Source organism: Cupressus sempervirens, chromosome 4 (assembly GCF_028749045.1).
Source record: "Cupressus sempervirens isolate cs-2001-9-10 chromosome 4, ASM2874904v1, whole genome shotgun sequence".
Lineage (NCBI taxonomy): Eukaryota > Viridiplantae > Streptophyta > Pinopsida > Cupressales > Cupressaceae > Cupressus > Cupressus sempervirens.
This window is the reverse complement of record NC_143121.1, coordinates 770,480,920-770,498,692: the sequence shown is the minus strand read 5'-3', so window position 1 is coordinate 770,498,692 and position 17,773 is coordinate 770,480,920. Positions and strand designations below refer to the sequence as shown.

The following is a 17,773-nucleotide window of genomic DNA, read 5'->3' as shown; positions in this document are numbered from 1 at the left end:
GAGAGATGGATTTGTGTTGAATCACCACTCATGAAATATGGGTCAATGAGTTTGACTCAAAAACTACACAGGAAATCCTAATAGCAATATCATAATATGACTTGCTGTGGAAATTATGTCCTACATATCAATTGATGAGCTTGAAGGGGCTTCTAATGAAAGGTTCATGAGGCACAACACTTGGTGAAGGTTTTGCAAATGAAGTTACCAGTAGAGTGGCTTTAACCATGGAGGAAATTCTCTAGTTAAGCGTGCTCAGGGTGGAATAGTGCTGGGATGGGTGACCTCCTAGTGCTTCACTTCTATGAGCATCACCTAGATTTAATGAGTTTTAAGTGTTCCATTTATTCTCATAAGAGATGGATTTGTGTTGAATCACTACTCATGAAATATAAATCAATAAGTTTGACTCAAAAACTACACAATTGCTGAGGAAATATGCTAGCATTGACTTTCTTAGAGATTTTAGCTATGGAAAAGTGACATCGATTTCCGGAGAATTCTAAAGAAAGAATTAGTTAAAGTTTACTACAAAACTAAACAGCCGTCTTAGCTCAGCCGGTAGAGCGCGTGGCTTTTAACCACGTGGTCGTGGGTTCGATTCCCACAGACGGCGTATCGAAGCTTTCTTTAAAAACACACAGTTTTCACATAGATTTCCAGTGCGACGTTTTGTGCAAGCAGGAAGGAATGATGGGATGCAGTTTCAAGTTTGTGAAGAATAGGAAATTTAATTTGTTCGCAGGTACGAGGGCTTTAGAACAAAACGAGGGTTGTTTTAACGCGGAAGCAGGCAGGGATAATACGGAACGAGCCTACCCCTAGTAGGGCTTAGGGTTTTTTCTTTTAAGGCCCCGAGCGCACGAGTAACATTAAAGAGATGAGGTTGGTCCTATCGTCTTATCTTCTTCCTTTTCTTTCTTGTAGTCTTTTTTATTTTATTTTAAACTTCTTTAAAATCGACATTTGCAAATCTCAAATTCAATTTCAAAAATGCTAACTTAGGTTTAAACAAACTACTTTAAACTTTCAAAGTGAGTGTATTTTGGGAGACAAGCTTTGGTGTGGAGATAGAGGCAGCCAGGGGTTTTGTGCTTTTTTGGGTCTCTAGCTCTTCTAGACTCTTTGAAAACTACATTGGGGCTAGGTCATTCTATATCAAGGGTTCAAGTGTATAATAAATCAAAACCTCTATCCAAGTAGCCTAGAGTTGGCACATTGGACACCATGTGCACAACCATGGTTTAGTGTAGAATGACAATCCATCTTACAAGAAGCTCAACAAGGAAAAACACACAACATAAACACTAAGTTCATTTTCGTGAACGAAAAGCAATATTTGGGGATCCTAAAATAGAGACAATATCAGAAGAAGAAACAATTGTAGAAGAAAAAACTTATCACGATTCTTCCTAGGGAAACTAAAACCTATCTTTAGGTGTCATAAAGGATCCTAAAATAGATACTTGATAGAGGCAACAAGAGACCAAATGGTTCAAGAAAGAATCAAAGATGATGTGGTAGAGAAGGTGGTGGGAAAAGTGGCAAGTGAGGGAAGTTTCCTACAAGAGTTGTACAACCCCTCTTCCTCCCTTTTGCTTTGGTCATCATAAGTGTAAGTAAATGACCTTATAGATATGCAATGAAAACTTGAAGCTTTAGAGGCCAAGGGGCAACTAGAGATTGAAAAGTTGTAGGATGTTGCAGTGGCTAGCTAGGAACTTGAAAGAGAAAAAAAATGGTTCAAAAGACATGTTTTAAGCCTGCAAAATGGTATTGAGAGAGGTCAAGAAGAATTAATCAACCTCAAACAAGATATGGTCTACGAGAAAATAGCAGAGAGAGGCTAGCTTGAACCAACAAAATCAACAACTAAAACACAAATAGAGAAGGTTCAAGGAGCACTAGCATATATAGTATTGAGAGAAAACAAATTAAAGGAGCAAATAAAAAAGTTCAAATCTTGGGCTCAAGTGTTAAATGAACCATCACTAGAACAAACTGAAATAATTGAAAAGAAAATCAAGAAACAAATTCAAGAAAAAAAAAGAAAAACTTCAGAAAGAAATAAACATCATTATTAAAGGATTGAAGGATTACAAGGTTTGTGAAAAAATAGATATTTTAGTACGAGACTTCCTCAGGGACAAGCTAAATTGGGCAAAGAATATAAGACAAGCACAAAGGATTGGCAAAACTATGGGAGAAGGGAAAGACAAACATATGAGAATTACTCTAGGCAACATAGAGGACAAAAATGTGATATTTTAGTACGAGACTTCCTCAGGGATAAGCTAAATTGGGCAAAGAATATAAGACAAGCAAAAAGGATTGGCAAAACTATGGGAGAAGGGAAAGATAGACATATGAGAATTACTCTAGGCAACATAGAGGACAAAAATGTGATTTTGAAGAACAAGGGATCACTTAGTGGTACTCAGATCTATTTAGATGATGAATTACGAATTATTCAACAAGAGGAGAGGAGGAAAGAATGAGAGAAAGTAAAATCAACAAGAGTTGCAGGTAATAGGGCATGGTTGAAAAATGGTAAAGCACGAGTCATTGATATACCCAAGCCACAAAAATAGGAATTTGGGGCCCCACAAGTGTATCAGAGCATGTTGAGTTGGAATTGTAGAGGATATCCGTGGAGAAGAGGACTGGGGTTGGGGCCCATACCTGAGAGGAAAGACATTATTTGTCTCAAAGAAATACATGAACATGAAGGATGTAGGATTCCAAAATTTGAAGGACAAGAAAATCTCTATTTAGAATTATGAAGAGACAAAAATAGGTAAAGGTCATGGTGGGATCACAATACTAATAAAAGAAACTTGGATAAAAAATGTAAAAGTGGAGAGAGGAGACCCAAATAAACAATTTATATGGCTGAAAATTGAGGCCAGTGACGAGATCACATGGCTAGCCACATGTTTCTTTGCACCAAAAAGTTCAAAGTTTTACAAGAAGAGAAATCTAGACAATGAAGACCCTTTTGCAAAATTAAAGTAAGACATTTTTGCTTTTAGTTCTAATAGAAACATGATCTTAATTGGAGATTTCAATGCTAGGACAATAGGTAACTAGTCTATTCAACTGGGTAGAAATTTAGTAGATGACAATAACCCCTTTTGGCTAAAGGAGTGTGAAGATCATTTTAGTAAAATGATTTCTCAAGATGACAAGGAATGTGTGTCACACTTTGGAGTAGAGTTTGGGGCTGTGTAACCTTTACAAACTGGTTATTTGCAATGGCATGAAGCATTGGCTAAGATCAAATGAAATCACATGTAAAATGTATAATAGGCAAAGCATGGTGGATTATGTGATATACTCTGACACGACATTCCAAAATTAGTAGATTTTAGGATTGAAAGTTTCCCTATAGAATTAAACTCAGATCACATGCCTTTATTTATTAAATATGACATTAGAGCAAGAGGGCCTGAAAATGAGTAGATCCAAAAAGTTAGCACAAAAGGTCATAATATGGGTAAAATCTTCATAAATTATGAGAATAAATAGAAATTTTGTACGATTGTTGAATGAAAAGTCCAATTAAATAGGTACAACAACAATTCCAAGGACATCAATGGAGAGAATGTGCACTTAAACAACAATATGTTGATCCACCTAGTTTAAAGTGCCTTAAAAGGATTGCAAGAGATCAAGAGAAAATAGGGGCATTTCAAACACCTTTCCAACTAATCCGTGGTATGACAACAAATGCAAAGTTGCAAGGAGAGATTTTAAAGGGAGTAGAAAGAAAAGAAAAGATATTTATGTGATTTCTTGAAGGAACAAGCTAATCTTGCTGGGGAAACACAATCCTAAGGGCTTTTGGAGAGAATTAAAATAATTTAGAAAATGAGTAGAAAACAATATTGCAGATATTGAATGGTTGGATTAAGAAAAGCTCCTATATGAGAGGCCAAAGGAGGAGGCTCCCCCTCCTATAACTAACCGTAACACTACCACTAAGTTATTTTCTATCGAGGATATTAAGGTGGGTATAAAGAGGCTTGCAAGTAGAAAATCTTCGGATATTGATGAACTATGAGGAATTTTTTAAAAGTGGGGGTAGATCTCTTTGCCCCACAGATCAAGAACAATTTTAATAAGGTCACACAAGGATACTTTCCTATTGATTGGACTATAGGCTCCATTATCCCCCTACACAAAGGAAAGGACATAAACAACACCTCCAATTACCATACCATAATAGTGAACCCTCTTTAAGGATAACTCTTTGGGAGTATGTTAGAGCATAAAATCAACAATTTGATAGAAAATGAGGAGAAAGGAGAAAAGGGCCAGGGTGGTTTTAGACCAAAGGACTCTACCATTGACCACTACATCACTCTAAGATATCTCATTGAAAGAGCGTGGGAACAACAAGGAGAGGAGGATTTTTGTTGCTTTGTGTTTTTAAGAAAGTTTTGGACACTATCCCTAAGGATAGAATTTTGCACATAATAGAAGAATTGGAAGTCATAAAAGAGTACATGGCTGCAGTTCATAACCTTTGTATGAGTGGGTACAAACAAAAATAAGAACTAAAGAGGGCAATTTTTTTTTGGGAGTGACATTGGAGTCAAGCAACCCTACTCTATTCAGCCTCTACATTGATAAGATAAAGGAGTGGCTAAATAAAGCTAATGGGGAAGGTGTGTAATTGGAAAATTATGTGATAAAAATGTTCTTTATATAGATGACCTTACCCTTATTTCAAGAATTGCTCAAGATTTGAGAGAACATTTGAATATCCTAGAGACTTTTTACTTAGAGATAGGGATGAAAGTCAATATTACTAAGACTAAAATCACAATATTTTCTTTGAAAAAAACTAACAACACACTTTCATATTTGAGGCAACTCATTAGAAATTGTGTAGGAGTACAATATCTTAGAATATACTTCCATCATAGATTAAGTTGAGAGACATGCAGATAAAAAAGAATACAAAGGGGATAGAAGATCTCTTACCTTCTTCAGAATAGACACACTAAGTAGAAGCTATGGGATTGGAAAACTAGGAAGATCCTTGTTGATCTTTTAGTGGTTCTGGTTATTCTTTATGGGTGCGAGGCTTGGGGGAGCAACACATCGAATCATAAATGGTAAAAAATATAAATAATTCACAAATATTTCATTACCACTAACCTTAAGGTCAAGTCAATAGTTCCTTATGAGATCCTTTTGGTAGAGGCGAGCATGTTTCTAGTTGAGGCCTCAACATTCTTAGATTGCTAAGCTATACAAAAAAATTAGGGAATATGGATAAGCATTGCTGGCTGACGAGGAGCTAAAAACATAGAAACAAAATAACAAGTGGTTGAACAAATGTAACATTAACCCTTAGGTGTCTCCAAACACCAATATAAAGATGAAGAAATGGGTGTTATAGAAATTGAGAACTGGCATGTGGAAAAATTTGATAGGTAGGAAAAAATCCTATAACATCAAATAATTTAATCACACATGGGAACATGGGGATAAGAATATTTAGGATCCACAATTAAAGGAAAGGCCAAAATTTTAATTACCCAGCTAAGGACCGTTTCTCATCATTTTCAATGTAAACTAGTAGATGGAATGTTCCTAAAGAAGGATGGGTAGAAAAAAATTGTACTTGTTGTAGCAAGGGAATGGTGGAAACAAAATAACATTTTTTCAACGAATGTGTCACATATGAAGATATTTGCAACCAATACAAGGATATCCTACATGCAAGCAACATGCATGAATGTTTTGAGGAAGTAAGATTATACAAGATGGATAGTTTCCTAATAAAAATTGACAACAAAAGGACAAACCTCGAGAAATTATATTAGGCCACTTAACTCACATTTTGGTTGCTTAGACTGATGGTCTCATGGAAACTATTGGTGTTTTGAAACGTTAACAGTTTTAAATTACCCAGATGAGAACACAATACATCTAGGGGCAACTATTTCTCATCTGCAACATATCCTTTCATACATTGGGCCAACTATAAGGCTAGACCCTTCTTCTACTTCAGGCTCTGTAAAACCTAGGCAAGTGGACCTTACATTCACTTAAATATGGTACTAGTGCTAAAACATACACTTGAATCTAACAAAGTAGATAAAACCCTTAATCTTCTAACATTTATGCAAAGATCTCAGACATGAAATAACTAATAACATGGTCTAAGAAATTGCTAAGCTAAGTGAGTGCATCACATTTCTATTCTCAAACATTAAAAGGAAAGATATTTGATTAATGATGTTGATTTCAACAAAACATCAAATATGCAGTAGTAAGAACAAGTTGATCTTGTAGCTGATTAGTGCCTTATTTATTGGGAAATTTCATGAATCAAACACATACATCTATGATACCAGTGACATATTCCATACATCAAGATATCAAATCTATCATTATCACTTTGTGAATCAAACATCAGTGTTCATAAAAACCTCATTCTCATGAAGTATCATTTTCAAATAACCAACAACCCTATCAAATACATCAAGCATTTACTTGGCCCTTTGTTCCAATGAAAAAATATATTAGACATACAACCTTAAGGAGATGCAAATGGGTCTCAATTCTTTGTCCCTAGACCACATAAGATTGTAGATTACAGAGATAGGAGATGAGAATCATAATGAAACTAAGGAGATTCTTGCTCATTGTATTCATTTCTTTGAAACTATACATTCAGATGCATGTAAAACAATTCATAAAACCAGTAAACATATCAGAACTAGCTACATTAACTTAACTACTACTGTTCATACAAGAGAAATATGTTGAAGAATGGTATCACAGTTATGAAAGCATCTCAAAAATTGGAACCCTTGGTCTCATAGTGAAAACTGCCAACCCTTACAATGGATGAGAAAAAGAAAGATATAGGAGAGGAATGAAATTCCAGATCTGATTTGGAAGTGACATGTGTCCACTTAAATCCTCATTCCCTGCTGTTGTAAAACATCTCTCATCTTTCTACCTATGAAATTTGATATGATTTTCATCATTATTCTGTAACAAACTTGGAAATATCTCTTATGAATGATGAAAACCCTTGTGTTGTCAAAATATCTGAAATGTATCTAAAATATTGATAATACCTCAATTCAACTGACTTGGAAATGACAAAGCTCAACCCTAAGTGCATTTTTACTTCCTCTGGCACACATTTAGTTCATCACCTTGCTAGAAATCAAATTTGAATTGCCCCAACTAAATGGAATTGAAAAATGAACACATGAGACAAATCCTCGCATAACTTGAACCAGCGGCTTCCTGTGCAAAAATAAACTCCAAAAATGAAAAGTTTCTCTCCCGATTTTGGCAATATATAATAGTGCCATACTTCCTTATTAGAAATGCCCAGAATCCCATTTTAAAAATCATGCCCCCTGTAATGGCTCTGAAACTACATCTCATTTCAAACATTTGAAAATTTCTAAAGTTAAAACTTTATAATATAATATTATTTATTTAAAATGACCCTGTACGTTAAAACCATAAAGAAATAATAAAATATTATTTTTTCAAATTCAGAAATTTCCCTCTATTTATGCATTTCGGGTCAACTAAAGTTTGACCACATGTGTCATGTGGTAGCACACCATTGGTCGACTTCTGCCATGGATTTGTCCTTGAAACACTGCCACATGTCGATATCTCATTGGGCCACATTACTGCCCCATCATCACCACAATCCCCTCTGACTATACCTGCCATGTCAGCATCGACCACGACCCGCTACCACGTGTCGACTGTGCATCCCCACATGCATAGTTAGTAGTTGCCACATCACATGCAAGAATGTGCCTTTGCAACATGTGGCACACTACGCCACATTGGCACCTCAGAATGTACGCCACATGTCATTCAATAAATCGTCTAACTCAATCTTGTGCTACCATTGGTCGTATTTTGATTGGTCCAGATGTCCACATCATCGATCTTTAGGCCGCGTGTTTGGTCAAAATGTCTACCTTTCTCCAACCCCCTAAGTGGGCCCATGCGTGCATATTTGCCTTGCCAAAAAAGGTTTGTCTCTTAAAGACACTTAAAAATAGGGTCTTGGTGTATTTAAAAAAGAAAATTTTCTCCCACCTAAAAAATGTGGCACAAACCTATAGCATTTTCTTCCAAACCACCATGCGTTACAAAACAAAAACTACCGCCCTCTTCGGTTTCGAACGGCTTAAACATCACACACTAAGGCTTGATTCCTAGTGCAAAAATGTTAAATAATCAAAGTTTGACTTACTTTTCCAAGCTTAATTTCTTCCTTAGCGTGTGATGTTTAAGGTTGGCCCTTTGGTTTTAGTAATGACTTCATAAGCAAATGAGCACACTTGGGTCATCTTTAGCAATACAAAAACCATTATCCTCATATGAACAGATTGCAAGAAGAATATTCCTTTTATACAGTATATGCCAATGGGAGCCATAGCTTGTATTGAGTCAGCTGAACAAATAAACACCAGTATCGTAGAGGGATTAATTGGTTTGTCTTTACGTATTTCCCCCTCCAAATTCTCCAATCAAACTTGCGAATACTTCCATCGGTGATCTGCAGTTCAAGTTAAGGAAATTCGATCTAGCAACATGGCCAAACCTGGAGGATAAAAAGAAAAACAATTGACTTGGAGCAGTCAACAGCATATGCATTGGCACATTAATACAGTGGGGAGTTTTGAACAAATCATTTACTTTTTACCATAATAGCGTGGATTTTCTCACATAATCTTACCGGTTCTTCCTTCTCCATTCTCTGCAATGCTCATCCAATAAATTCTTATACATGGCATTCGTATGTGCATCTCCTTTAAATGAAGTGGGAAGGGAAGTTAGGTTTACGACAAGAGCTTAAGAGAAGGTTTCAAATAGAGCAGCGACTCTTCTAGTTACCCAATCACTATTGACTGTGGGTGATTATATGGCATTCACAGAGATCATTCTCCTCCACCACTTCCCGTGTTCTCTAATCTGAAACGGCGACCATCCTTTGCAACACATTCTTCACGCAAACTGCAGTAGGTTGGGGGAGTGTTGGAGCTTCTTCCCTACGATAGCTGATGATCAAAATGAGTATTGGGAGGCAGAGGGACCTCCCCTCACAATCAAAACATGTGCTAGAACAAGAACACGCTTGTGCATGCTCTCTTCCTATTGCTGCCCTTACACATTCAGTTGCATGAACTTTGGTGGAGATTCATTTCAAGAAAAATCGATGAGAGCCATCTTCTTACGCCAGTCCAAGACTAGTCGAGCCTATTGCTGAATGCCCCATCATCATTCCCATTTTTCCTTCCGTAGTTGCAGATGTATTGATCAAAATTCTTTTCCCTTACTTCAAACTCTATGAACGAGCTAGTAGGTAGAGTTGAAAGACAATGTTTTAATGAAATTGCACAGGACTTTGAAAATCAATGTAAGTTTGAGGAAAAGAAAACTAAGCCGAAATTGCCGGCTTTGTCAGCATGGGTACAATGGGAAATACAACTATAGCTATGGAGTCGTTAATTAGAAATCATTTAGGTAACTCTATAGCAAACCTTTCGGGATAGAATTTTAATGTTAATTCTTAACAATGGTAATTGAGGTTCAATCATAACAACATTATAACTTTCAAAAGATATGATGACCATAGCACATAACCTCCTTTCTGAGGGGAAGTCCCATCTCATGAATAAAACATTATGGCCCTTTTGATATATTCATATTCCTCCCTTACTTTTTTTTTTTTTTCTTTTCACATTTGAATGATGTGCACTCATATTGAAGAATCATAATGATTAGAATCACTATAATCTTTTCATTTTAGAAAATTTTTAACCCCCAATACACATTATCAATTTGATACCATTTAGTCGGGCTCCAAAGTGGGTTTGACTAAAAACTATTTTCATTTTCAAACAATTGACCCTTTAGAGTGGCATACTAAACACCTGACATTGACTAAAAACTATTCAACCACTGAACCATCCATTAAAACTCATTAAAACTCTTTTTTCTTTTTTCTGACTACCAATGTCTTTCCAAGTGGTCATTTGATTGGCTTTAAAAACTAACAAAAACACCTAATTGGGCTCTGAAATCAAACCTGCTGATTCTTTGTTCTGCATTCTTGCACCCTGCCAAATCTCGTGTCATGACGATCATTCAATCAAAAGATATTGATTGTCAAAGTTGCTCATTTAAAACTGCCTGCAAGCAAACATGTTAGAAAATAATTAATTGTGTTCAGATTTGGCTATGAAAATAGGGCAAATCGACACAAGGAGGCATGAAAACTGAGGCATCCATGATATCTGAGATTTGGGCTCATGAAAAATAACTGGACGAATTTTCCAAGTAGTCAAAATGGGCTACTTGGATTTGCAGAACTTGGAACACTGGCAAAAAAGTATTTTTTGCAAACGGAATAGACCTAGGAAAGTGTGTAGACGGGTTCATCAAGACTTGCAAACTGACACTCTTAAAGAATTTTCAGAGTAGAACACAATGATACAATCCATTTGTCTCACCTATCACAAATTCAAAGTTATGACATCCCAAATAGGGGTACCAACTAATTTGCATTTTATGACACCAATAAAACTTTACAAATTGCATTTGGAATCATGTTTGAAAACTTATCAAACAGATTCGTCATAAGCTCAAATTTGAAACATAACAAGTCTATGACTGCTAGAATGCAATGCAAAAGTAATTATCTTATTTTGGTCAACTAGGTCAAAGTTATAACAAGTCAAAAAGGGCCTCCCAGAATTCAAAAAAATTTACATCAGTATGACAACAATAAATAACCAACTTTGAAGGATTCAAAACTTAGTTAAAACATGTTGAAATGACTCAAAATATGAAACATAGGTTCTTTGATAGGGATACTAAACACTCATAAAGCGACGAGTCATGAAACATTACTAGGTGTAAGATATTCAAATGCAAACTAAGCCTCCTGTCACTGTTTGACATAGGCAAAAATGCAGATTTAGACATTGCTCAAAATGAAACTTCATAGAATTAATCAAAACGACAATTTATCTTCATGGGATGAGTGGATATGCTAAATGCAAGGTATTAGAAACATTAAACACCTCTTAGGCCTCAAATGGATAGTTGAGTACACATGCATTAAAAAGTGCTTATAGGGTTTGATTTTTTAGAATGGTACTCAAAATCAGGGCTTCAATTTTGAGTCCCAACAAACACCACTAAAACCTCTTTCATTTCATTAGGAAATGCAACCCATCATATTTCAATAACAGACTAAGTTTTCTTAAATGGATAATGTGGCATATAGGTAGATCCTTTTTGAAGAAGATATCATGCTTCATGTCTTTAGATTTCTATTACATATCTAAAAAGAAATGTGAATAGTCGTAAATTAGAAATTAATTGCTTTTTATTTTAATTATATTTATTACAAGAACTATAATTATAAACATATTTATATCAAATTTTCAGTACAATTTTTTAGTTCTAATTTATTGCACTGAACTATTCATATCAAATTATTTATTTAACTTTCATAATTATTATTATTTATATAAAATATTCAAAATAAAAATCTCCATTTTTTTTGAAGAATTGGTTATTCTTGATGTTTAATAATAATATTTTATAGAATATATATCCATTAATTTTTTATAAATATTTTTTTATGTTTTATATTTAATATTATAAAAAATATGTAATTTTCATGAAGGTACATTCAATTTTTATGTAGAGTTTATTTTGTGCACCTTATACTAAATAGTTGTCGACTTTTTAGTAAAGTAATTATTATTTTTTAATCATATTCAATTTAACACCTTCACCATTACACTCTACCTTTTCCTCTCGTGAAATATATTGATATAGGAGTAAATATGTTAAGAATTAATTTTCACATAATTGTTGTGTAATGCAGAATTTTTTGAAGTCTTTGATACATTTCAAGAGGTGAGACTTTTAGTGTTGATCTTCTCTTTCTATCTACCCCTAACTTCTTATTTTTCTATCTTATATGGAGGAATGTATCTTTTACTAATATGCATAAAAAGATTGAGGGAATGGGTGGTTGGTGTGACAGACGAATATAAAACAAAATAAATGGAACAATAAATCTTAACACGTATACATAAACGTTGAATGATAAATAATAGTACCATGCAGAAAAAATATATAGATTGCTCCATTGTTTCTTTGATATTTTCTCGAATGTTTGATATGTGGGTTGCTTTTCAAAATACCATAACCATGATTAATACTTTATCCTTTATTTGATAGTCATGTGTGAAGCTTGACAAGAAATATTTGATAATGCTTGTATATAATGGATCTAGGAAAAATAAATGCATGAAGGTTTCCTTTGATATGCTTCATTGAACCTTAGATCAATGGCGAAAAACAATTAATGAATGAGAAAAAGTCAAGAGACTTGGTAGAATATGAGATTAGCATATGATTGATAATATGGAAGAATTGAAATAGATTAAATGCATACACAAAACACATAAATATTAGTTATATTTAATTTTTGTGTGAAATTAATTTTTTTTTTGAAAATATAAAAATGTGAATAGAAAATTAATGAAATAATATAATAAAAGTTTCAAAATTCTGACACAAACTTAATACTATGACATAAATCTTATATTTCTCCATTATTATTTTTTAAATATTTGTTTGATTAATTGATATGGAGGCCGCTCTTTAAAATATCATAATCATTATAATATAATTATGGTATAAGGAACTGCTAGAATTGATAACTATGTTTCGTAATAACAAGCGATACTTGATAAGGGTGTTTGATAGCCTTGTAAATATTGGAGCTAAAGAAGATGAATACGTGGAGGGTTTCATTAAATGCTTCACTTGAAATTTGATCTATAGTGTAGATTAAGAAGAAGAATTGCTGAATGTGATTATTCAAGATATAATAGGATCTAAAATTAGCGCATGAATTGATTGTAAGAAGAATTAAGATGGATCAAATCAATAAAGGGAATAAAATAATAATTAGTTTTGTTTATTTATATAAAAAAATAAAATAACTATTTAAAATTAATTTATCTTTGGAAGAAGTATTAGTTAAGCAAATAAAATTGAGAACTATTTAACTATAATAGACCAAAATATTAATTAATTAAATAATCAAATTATTTAAGTAATAATAGAGAGAAGATGATAAATTAATAAAATAATACTAAATGTTTTATTAATATATGTCTAAAAAAATAGAAACATTGTAGAACTCAAATGATTCAGAATAGAATTTAAATGATTCACAATAGAATTCTAGAGCAACATCTTCTTGTCCCAGTTCCTATAGTAACAATAGCATGATGACGAATCATCTTCATTAAGTTCATGGATTCCATTGCAGGTTGATATTTTTGCATCATCCATACATCACATTCTATAGGGGGTAGATATTTGGGTATATGATTCCAAAAACAACAACCATAGTTATATAGATTTTTAGGAGAGGTTACAAAGTCTTCTTGTAGAGTAGTCTACAATGAAGAAAAATCATCATCCTTGGGGAAGGGGGTGGGGATGGCTCTAGGCTTCTTCTCTTCTTCTCTCCTTTTTAGGGGATAGCTTTCTCCTACTGGGATTTTTTTTGTCTTTCTCCATGTATGAGAGATTTTATTGTACATTGGTACCTCATCAGGCTATTGGCTAGGACCCTTGATTTGTTATCTTTTCCTCCTAACTTATGCTTAAATGAGGGTGGAGGGTGGTAGTGTAATTATTTAATTTATCTACACTTGGGCTTATTAATCCTACTTAGTCATCCATGTTTATTTGACACTTGCTCATACAAGTTGTCATCAGAGTTGATTAGAAATGTGTTGATTCTACTTCAATACTTCATGCTAGTTTACTGGGATGCAACTTTCCACTAATCATAAGTGTTGGGTTCAAGTTTTAATTCAACCCAATCACTCTTCCTATATTTTTTCTTCTCCAACTTATTTCAATGTTAATTTTTTCTCTCATTGTTTCTATATTATGCTTGTTTTTTTTATCTCTTGAAAATTCTAGAAATCTACTGTCTTCATACAATGCTTACAAAGCTACATGATAATATAATTTAGTAGTTGTATATTTAGGAAACCTTTACATTCCCACTAAATCTAGGCATTATTGTAGGAAAGGTTCAAAATTGAACAAACAAATTAAATATCATCACACAATTGGTACAATATCTTCCATCTATTAATTTCATTTAAAAACATTTGATAATGCCAAAGAGGTACCATTGATATACTCCTTATCATGTTTTAATATTTTTCTATCATCCCTTTGACCATTCTTATTTTTTTAATATTAACTTAAACAACTTATCTAACTTACCTTCCATATTGTGTCTTGATACTCCACTAATTTTTCACATTCTTCAAGATTTGGGATTTTGAGAATTTCATTTGTGTCCTTTGGCATCAATTAATGCATTACCTCAATTGAAGCATTTATTATATGAATTTATTGGGTTCATATTTTTATGCAAATGTCATGAATACTTATAGGCATTACATTAAGGTGGGGGATACAACAACTTGAAGAAACCTACTTGCATAAATACCTAGTACAATTTTATCTTCATTGTTTATCCATACATAAACACATTTCATATCTACATATCTATAGGGAAGTGTTTGAGTCATGAGAATGATCAAAGTCTATTTAGGAAAGGAAAGTGACCTCCTAGGATTCCTACGTGATCTCTATTTCTAAATGGGAGTTATATGCATTAAATGTATTAAGAGGTACATGAGCTCCTACCATGTCTACATAGTAAAAGTGCTTGCATGTATAACTTATTTTTTTATTTGGATAGTGTGTATAACTTTTCTATTTTCCAAACAAGTAAGACGCACATGATAAATAAAAAACATCACTTTCATATGGTGAAGAGGGAATTTAGAGTCTATTAGAGATTTGTTAAAGAGATTGTTAGATTTTTTTGAAAGTGTGTTGAGCATATCAAAGATTGATATATGTGATGAACAATTTTTTTTTGCATTGATGTCAACATACATTTTCTATTGTAGAAAATAAGTTTTTTTTTCAATCTAGATGATTTGTATGATCAAATGATTAATTGAAGATCTTGTGTTGCAATTCTAGATTTAGTTTTTGATATATCTGTAGTTTAATCTTGAAAAATAAAAAAGTTTCACATGAAATATTTGAGAGAGCTATGGTCAATTTTCTAGCTATTGATGTTATAGTGTTCCCATGTTCAGTGGTCGAGTATTTTCTCTAGCATGCATCAGATTATTTGATTCAAGCATTGCAATGATGGAGAAATAATTTATACTTATCATTGTTTCCTTAGCTAGTATTCTTAATGATTCAAAGTACAAAAAGATATCTTTTTTTATGATGGAGTTAAATATTTAAATGTTCTTGTTAGTTAGTACAAAGATGAGCTTGGATTTCAAGTTAAAGATGATGTGAAGGTTCTAGATGGTATTCATGCTACTTGTTGGTTTTTTTGGATTGTGTGATGATCATGTTATTGGTTCACATTGATTGAGGTGATTAGATTTTCTATTTTGGTAGAGTGTTGGCATTTCTTCATTTAGGTTCTAGCCAACATTATGGAGTTACTTGTTATGGTTCTTGATGCAACTTTAACAATGCTTTTACATATTCATGGTTGATGATTTGTGTCCTATCGAAGTCTTGATTGACTTGATTTGGATCCCATTAGAAATCAAGAATAATGTTTATATCTTTTCTTATTCTAGGTTAGCTCCCACACTTAGCTAATGTAATGTGTATAATTGAGAGATCATATTGTAAGTGTGTGGAAGTGCACAATTGAAAGAGTATGTGAGGGATTAAGTGAGAGATGTTGATATTCTATATTTGAGGCATAAATTTTTAGATCATTTGAACTACATTGACATTAGAGATGTTGTTTGTCATTTCAATTGTAATGGACATATGCCCACTCTATTGTAATTTTATTAGATTGATGAACCTGGTTAAGGGCTATATGTATAGTATAATGTGGGCAGGGTGCTCTTGGCAGTAAGCCCACAAGTTAACTTTTAAGCCTATGGTTTTAAGTGCATCCTTTTGTTCTCTATTTTCTCTTAACCAAGAGTACTTTTCGTAGAATATATTTTTTTATCAATAAAAGGCTAAAACCCTATAGATTATATTATTAAAAACTAAAAATTTCAAAGTCTCCATTCAAAAGTGCACTAGTAGGAAAGAATAAAGAAAAAAACCTCTAGTCTTGCTCGGGACCACAGTCCTATACAAAGTTCAAAATTAAAAGGGGCATACCCCACTTTTCCTAGCCTCCTAAAGGATATATCCTTCAAAATGCTTTTAGTGTTTACATATTTTCATTGATTAGTTTTTGGGTTTCGTATACAAATGCCCCATACCTTTTTTGGGGTTTTGGAAGATAATCCCTCCTTTTCATCTTGGATCCTCCACACTACCAACTTTGTTTATGGATTCAATGAATATATCTATAGAAATAGACACACCTTGACCAAGATCATTATTAGCTATTAAATAAAAAAGGGTTAAAATATACATATGTTAGTCCATGAAAGCTTGTTGTAATTGCTGAATCTAAGATTGGTTTTGACTATTTTGTGTCAACACACTTAAGATGTTTACTAAGTTCATGTTGAGCTAGTAACACATGCCGAGTAAAATAGTTGATGCCAAGTAAATAGTTGATGCCAAATAAAAAATTGATGCTGAGTAAACAGTTGATGCCAAGTAAACAATTGATGTTGAGTAAGTTCAACTACCGAGCATCAAAGGTAACAAGTCCCAAGTAACACAGATTGGACATAGTTGTTTGCAATCACAAAAACACCTATGTAAATCATTTTTTGAGCCAACATAGAAGAATCTCGAAGGATATTAAAGATAAGAATGAATCTTTTGCATTACCTATGCAATCAACATGCAGCCAATAAGAAAAATGGAGAAGGCATGTAACCAATAAGAAAAGTGCATGAGTTAAGCGGGAAATAAAGAATGAATATGGATCATAGATTTGTACCTAACCCTAAGTCTTTAAAATATTTAAAAGGAGAATGAAACCCATTGTGTGCGTGTGAGAGAGAAGTGTATGGGTAAACTATAGGAAAACTCAGAGGGAAGTGTGAAAAGACTTAGAAGAATAGAGCAACATTGTAGAATCCATTTATTGAAGAATAGAGTATCAAAACCATGCAGAGTGACATATCAGATGAAGCAAGGATCATATCAGTAAGAGCAGAACAAGGATTTGGAATCAACAATTGAAGATTGCAAAGCTATCAGGTCAAAGGTTTTCTAATACTCTCTAGCAATTGTATTAGGTAATGGAAATCCTATGGACTTAGGTTGGCCTAGCAGTCATTTGTAAATCCTATAATAGGGTGGCATTCCAAGTGAATGTACTAAAGTCCTTTAACCAGGCCTACTTTTAGTAGGGTAGTGAAATCTTTTAACCAGGTCACTTTTAATAGAGTGTAAAGTCTTTAATAGGACAAGCCTTTCATAGGGCAGACCATTGGAAGTGGTTAAACATTGTAACCTTGAATAGTTAAACATTGTTGCAGTGATATTTTGTGGGTGTCATCCCCACCCCAGTTTTATCTTCTCATTTTTGGAGGGTTTCTGGGTTACCAAATCTTGTGTTATCTATTTTCATGCATGTCTTTACTTTCATGTTTATTAGATGGATTAGATGCATGTGAATGTTTTGAGCTAAAAAGGTTTTAGAGGTTAAATTCATAAACTTTTGATTCACACCCCT

At 33.5% G+C, this 17,773-nt stretch overlaps 1 non-coding gene across 1 annotated transcript; it reads left to right on the top strand.

Annotated features, from left to right (window-relative positions):
* The first annotated feature begins 543 nt into the window (after positions 1 to 543).
* TRNAK-UUU (transfer RNA lysine (anticodon UUU)) lies at positions 544 to 616 on the top strand. The gene has a single exon. It is a non-coding gene; the product is annotated as a tRNA-Lys (tRNA).
* Positions 617 to 17,773: the final 17,157 nt, after the last annotated feature.